This window comes from Antrostomus carolinensis, unplaced genomic scaffold, assembly GCF_000700745.2.
Source record: "Antrostomus carolinensis isolate BGI_N321 unplaced genomic scaffold, ASM70074v2 scaffold40374, whole genome shotgun sequence".
In the NCBI taxonomy this organism is placed as follows: Eukaryota; Metazoa; Chordata; class Aves; order Caprimulgiformes; family Caprimulgidae; genus Antrostomus; species Antrostomus carolinensis.
This window is the reverse complement of record NW_010313630.1, coordinates 49,437-55,987: the sequence shown is the minus strand read 5'-3', so window position 1 is coordinate 55,987 and position 6,551 is coordinate 49,437.

The window sequence follows — 6,551 nt, the reverse complement described above, 5'->3', positions numbered from 1 at the left end:
TACACCACCTGTGTGAGGCCACAGTGATTTCCAATGCAAAGAGACACAGTAATGTTAGAAAACACCAGGGGTAAGCAGAGCATGGAGAGAAACAAAGGGAAGGCCATATACTCTGCATATGTTTTCACCCATCTTACCATTTGAAGGAAAAACACCCAGACAACTCTGAAGTAACACTGAAAATAAACAACTCGCACAATGACATCACTCACACTGCAATTAGGCAATCCTTTCCCCCGACTCTAGTCCAATGTGATGCTCACGTACAAGACACCCTCCATGCATGTTCAGCTGTGAAGCTCCAGGTCTGACCAATGTGCTTGGGATCATTCCCCATAATGGCACAGCCATACCCCAGTCACCCACCCACAGCTGCTGGCACAGAAAGGACTTTCTCAAATGACAATAAGAAAACCTGGCTGTGAACCCACTTCCCTGATACTTCCTCAGCCAGCCACTCTTCCTGTACCTGCTCTTCACCGGCTCAGCTCCCCGGCTACATCAGCGTCACCACTGCTGCTCCTCTTGCTCCTCTCTGACAAGGCAGTCATCGATGCACTGCTGGCTTGAGTTTGTTTCTTAGGGTGACTGGGGCAGAGAAGGGAGAGAAATTAGACTAAGAACAGCTTTCAGTTCTCTTCAACTCCCTAACCAGTTCTGCTTATCATAAAAGCAACACCATACCTGTGTCCAGTTGAAGCGGGGGAAGATTTTGGTGGGGAAATATCAGAGGCCACTACACTAAATCCACCTCTGAAAGAAGATGAGAAAACAAATTGCTGTTATGTAGCCCTAACCTTAACAGACCAGACTGTAAAAAAAAATAAATAAAAAATTCACCAAGTTCAATGAACCCTCCCTTGCCACTGTACATACACCTTTTTTGTTCTGCTTCTGTCGATTACTCACAACGTGGCTTAATCTGGGGCTTGTATGGTGCCAATAGATCCCATGAGCCAGAATGGGTGGCCCCTTACTGAAAGTATGCTCTGCTGAATCAGGCTTCTCAAACTTGAGGTTCCTACCTCAAGATAGCTGCTTAAATTGTCATATGTGCCAATATTAAGATATCCCAGAGCTTTTCTAGGAACTGTTTTGAAGATGATCAATTTCTGTAAAGTTTAATGTTTTAATATTTTTATTACAAGAATGCAAATAGCCACTTTCTATCAACGTAAACTCATCAAATTCAAATTAAGCCCTACTGCTCCATTTGTTAAAATTTGCTCCTGTGACTTGGGGAAATCACAGGAACACTTATGGCAATGACATGATTCCTGAAAGACTAAAAGCAATACAGTGGGCCAGAAAACAGACTGGCCACAATGCCCAGAACATATTCCAAATTAGCGCCAAATCAATCATTACCGGTAGGGGTACAAAGAAACCCCGCACCCAAATTAAAAGCTACCCCATGAAAGAGTATTTACAAAGCTACTTTCCTGGCGCAAGATAAAAATCCAGCTCCTGGAACCGTAAGCCTTCAGAGCATGTAGATCAAGGTAGCTTCCTTCTGTACTACTTTAGAAAACAGCATGGACCAAATCCAACAGACACAGGGATCAAGCTGTGTTTGAGAGGTTTGTAAAGTTTGTTTGTAGTCAAACCATTGCCAGAGTCATGTTCAAAATGAAGCCAGCTTGGATCCAGTTTTTAAATAGTGCTGTTGCCAGCACTATGGCCTATGGTGATTTTGACTTGCGGAGACTGGTCCACAGGCTTGAAGAAATATCTGATGGGACAGTAGCCATTTTCCAGTTTGCACATACATATCTGAAAATGCTCAGGATTACCAATCCCAAAAGTAGCAACAGAAGGCAGAAGTGAAGGGCTCAGAGATGAGACAGACCTTTCTCTGCAGCCAAGAACCAAATGCTCTGGGAAAATAGTAAGTCTTACTGCAGCACTACACACATTGAGCCTCGTTCTCCTGCTTGTACTAAGTTTGACTTGGTATTCTAAAGGAACAGAAAACCAAGAAGTTCAAAGTCACCGTATAAGGAAGGCTAAGTTAGGCACAGGGTTTTTCTCCACATAAAAGAATGTTTTTACATGTCACAAGGATACTGGGCAAAGAGAGAAGCTGCAAAAGGAAAATGACAATATTCTTTACAGAGCCAAACTGTGCTGTTCCCACCACGTCTAAGCAAGTGCTACCTGCTTAAACCAAACTCTTGGAGCAAGGAAAGCCTGTTTGGCACATGTAGAGTCCCCTCTGTAACACAATTATGGCTCATTTCACGTTTACTACAATACAGAGTTGTGTCACATTGCTATAAGAGATCTTAAGTCCTGTCTACAATCTGAAGCCTATGACAGCGCTCACTTCTTCAAAATTTACCTACAGCAGCCTCCTCTGAGCTATATGGATTTAAAGTCTCAGAAGAGCTGGCAGAATCATGAAGAAATGATACAGATTTTTCAACTCATAACTTAGCAGCAGGATGAGAAGGGGAAACTGGAAGCCAATTCCTAAGAGAAAACTAGGAATCTGCAGCCATTAGAATAAAAATTCTTACATTCCTGAAAGATTGAATGAAATTCCAGAGTTTTGGACTGTTTGTAAAATCTGTTGGTTTGTTTGATGTTACTTTTGATTACTTCAGCCACACATTACAAGTTAACATTCACTGAAGATCCACATGCCATTTTTAACAGGGTGTCGGTTTCTTTTCACAAATAATAAGCAATAGGATGAGAGGAAATGGCCTCAAGTTGCACCAGGAGAGGTTTAGATTGGATATTAGGAAAAATTTCTTAACCGAAAGGGTTGTCAGGCATTCCACCAGGCTGCCCAAGGAAGTGGTTGAGTCACCATGCCTGGAGGTATTTAAAAGACGTGTAGATGTGGTGCCTGGGGACATGATTTAGTGGTAGACTTGGCAGTGCTAGATTTATGGTTGGACTCAATGATCTTCAAGGTCTTTTCCAACCTAAATGATTCTATAATCAGACCCAAGTAAAAACTATACCCATCTTACCCATTCACTGCAATAGACCTGCTGATCTTTGTATCCATGTCAAGCCCGGGGGATACTTACATTGTATTGCAACCGGCTTGATCAGGAGACTCTCTCTCCATTGCAACTGCTTGATGAAAACCAATTCACCATATACCCTGTCAGACATAGCTGTTGCAGCTGAAGAGATCAACATCTCCCACAGCTGGGATGAAGGAAATAGGAGCCACCTTGTCTGCCACCTCCACTAAACTGAACAAAAGTGGGAAATCAGAGCCCTCTGCCTCAGCAGTTCACAGACAAACCAGTGGCAGTTTGCTGCGCCAGACAGATGCGTGACCTGTGGTGGCACAAGAACAGCACCTCACCAGGATGGCAGCCCCTGGGAACAAGGACCACTTCAACCAGCCCCCATGTATCAGCAGTCCCTGTGAATGAGAGCCAGGTCCCAGCTACACAGCTTCATTTGTCCCACAGAGGTTTCTCCTCTGAGCAAGTCACCAAGGCCAGCGGAGTGTACAGGAGCTTTGTTCTACAAACCACACAAGTTATTTATTCTGGAGCCTGTTGAGAGAGGCAGAGGTGATGAGAACAAGTGCAAGGCCTGCTTGTGAAGCTGAAGGCAGCAGTCAGGGTGCACCACCACTACATGCAAAGCCTGAGCACCTCTGGCTGATAATTTCTGTCATTTCAGTCAGATGCTTAGCAAGTGACATACTACCACAGAGAGGAGGGAATGGAATCTTAATAACTGTAAAAACTTTTAAAACAATAATCTCAAGCAAAAGTAAAATCCAATAGCATGAACCTGTCTCACATCACCTTCCTCTTCTGAAAAGCATTTTAGACAGCAGGTGTTGAAAAAGTGGTGCCTGTGAAGCGTGCATATCTTTATGGGTGGCTTCCAGTGCCTGCAGCAACCCATAATTCTTTACCTGTCTTTGGCAACCATGCTGTAGAGGGTTTTGTTTTTTCTGACTGAAACATACAGTGTCCAGCAGGTCTGAGAAAAGAATCAGACAAAAAGCTATTTGCAAAGAGTTCAAAAAAATAAAGTCATCAAGAATATAGGAGTCAGAGATGGGGGCTTAGGGAATAGAGAAGAGAGAATGTTCTCTAAAAGGAAAACCGACAAGGGCTTCTCTCTTTGTTGAGCTGTTTAAGTCAAGGACAGAAGGGGACAGAGTAAAATAAGAGCCATTTTCACTTCTCTCCTGCACAGAATTACAAATGTATTTGAAGAAAATGAACTGTGAAGTGATGCATGTAAAAAATATATTGCTGTGCCATGACTTGTGATGGTAGAGTTATGTTGTATATTTAGGCACGCATCCAGAAAAAGGTGACTGCCAGTGCACCGTTACGAATCATGAATCTCCAGAGCAGAATAAGAGGCTACAGTGTGCTGAACAGAACGAACCAGCAGCAATTAATACAGAGACCATCAAAACACAGCCAACTTTCAAGATGTCGATCAAAGGTTTAAAGTGTGGCAAAACAAAGGCAAAATCAAAGAGACAGGCACACCAAGAAAGGGCCATATACATTTCAGACAGCTCTGTATTGATTTATTGTTTTCAAATAATGAGTCACAGAACTGCTTTCTTTGAGGCTAGAAAAGACAACTGCAGTTGTGAAAACATAGCTACAGTAGCAAGAGAAGTGATTTCATAAGACAATGTCTTTATCAAACTAGATAGCAATACCACGTTAGTGAGCATTGGAAGATCAGGTCCATGATTCTGATACAGGATATGTTATAACATGAATTATTTCTCTCCATAACTTCCTAAAACCATGCAAGTAACCATGACTACCTCTCTTAACTTCCATCAAGTTTTTTAAAGGTTCACCAGAGACTTCTAAATGGTTAAAAAGTCATCTCCACCTGGGGAGAATTATTTTCTTTCCAGCACTTAAAACTCCAAGCACAGATTTCAAAACACATTCAGCTCTATGGAAAGTATTTGTCAACACGTCCACTGTTCACTGCTCTTCCTCAATTATGTTTCTAAAACAGTCACCCATACCTTTTCAGTTTCTCCTAATGGGTACCATCTTGGCTTTTCACCTTGTAGTAGTGTCCTGTGTGTTTAACTCTGTTGTTCAGAAGACTGGACCCAAGAAACTGTGGGAAAACAAAACCAAATAGGCAGCAGGGACTCACCTTGTTACAGAGCTGGCACTGCAGGCTCTCTCTGAGTTTCTAGCTCTCATCGTTCTCTGTCTTGTGAGAGGTCAGCAAGGAACTCTTTTCCTTCTGTCTTGTCCTGTGCCTTTTCCAGCTTTCTGACCCCAGCTATCTGAAGTGAGGCAAATCAGAAGGAAAACTTCCCCAAGATGCTCCAAAAATCTTCACAAGAACCTCAGGCTAATAGTTGTCTCCTCCAAGGAACTTTTGTCCTGCCTCCTATTTTTCTGGCTATTAGTCTCAGGTGCTACTTCAATCCACTCAGCTTATTAAATAAAGTGCAGCTGGGATACTCTGTGCCATCACATGAAGGTACACTTTTTCCTTACACCTAATGTCTCCTCACCACAAACAAAAGCTGGATAACAGATAAAGAAAATATTATGTACGCTGCATTTTAACAGTATCAACAGCATAGAAAAATTCACAACACAAGGAACTTACAAAAACTGGGACTGTGCAGAAGTATTACCACTGAAAGTTTCTGAGACACTGCAGAGCTAGTATTTTCTGATTTTAATTTCTGTTTAGGAAAAACAGAGAAGCATTATAGCCCCAAACATACCAGATACTAATATTCAAAAGCAGTCACAACATAAAACTGTCTTTTCTTACTCCAAAGAAAATTTCAAAGTTTACCAAAACTTGCACAGGATTATCCAAATATGAAAACATCCAGATAGAAACACTCTTAAGATTTGCATGATGGATGGTTACAGCATTGCTTAAAAAAAAAAAAAAAAAAAGTCACTACAGCACTGCTGCATTCCAACAAAAGGAAGGAAATTGGTTGGGAACAGCTGGGAGTAGCAGGGCCTGAAGATGGAAAAAACAGAGACCGTGAGTGAAGAGCAAACAGCATTCTTCCTCTTTTTTATCACCTTTAAATTTTATTTATTTTTAAGACTTACATTTGTGCTATGACTGCTTCTTTATGAAAAATGTATGTTAAGCTGAATTTAAAAAAAAATAAAAATTAAAAAAATCTGTTCTTGGAACTTACAAATACAAGTCACTAACTAACGTTTCCTAAATAGGGAACTTACGTATTTTTTTTCTTCTCTTAGCTGGGGAAGAAGGGTTAGTTTTGAAAACGCATACTGAACCAAGCAATGGAATTAACTTAAAAAAAAGAAAAAAGAAAAAAAGAAAAAGATGGGAATGACTCATTCTCAAGAAAGGGCTATTACTCATTACAGTGACATACACATGCATACATCTGGCTGAACACACATTCATCTCTGTTGCTCAGCTTTCCCTCATGCTCCTGTCAGTGCTATAATGGTCCATTATAGCCAGGCACAGGTGCTGGATCTTCAGTCAACCCCCAGTCTCTCAAACTCCACCATTGCAGCACCTGATAGACACTCTGCAGCTGCAAAGGGACAATCCTTCCTTCA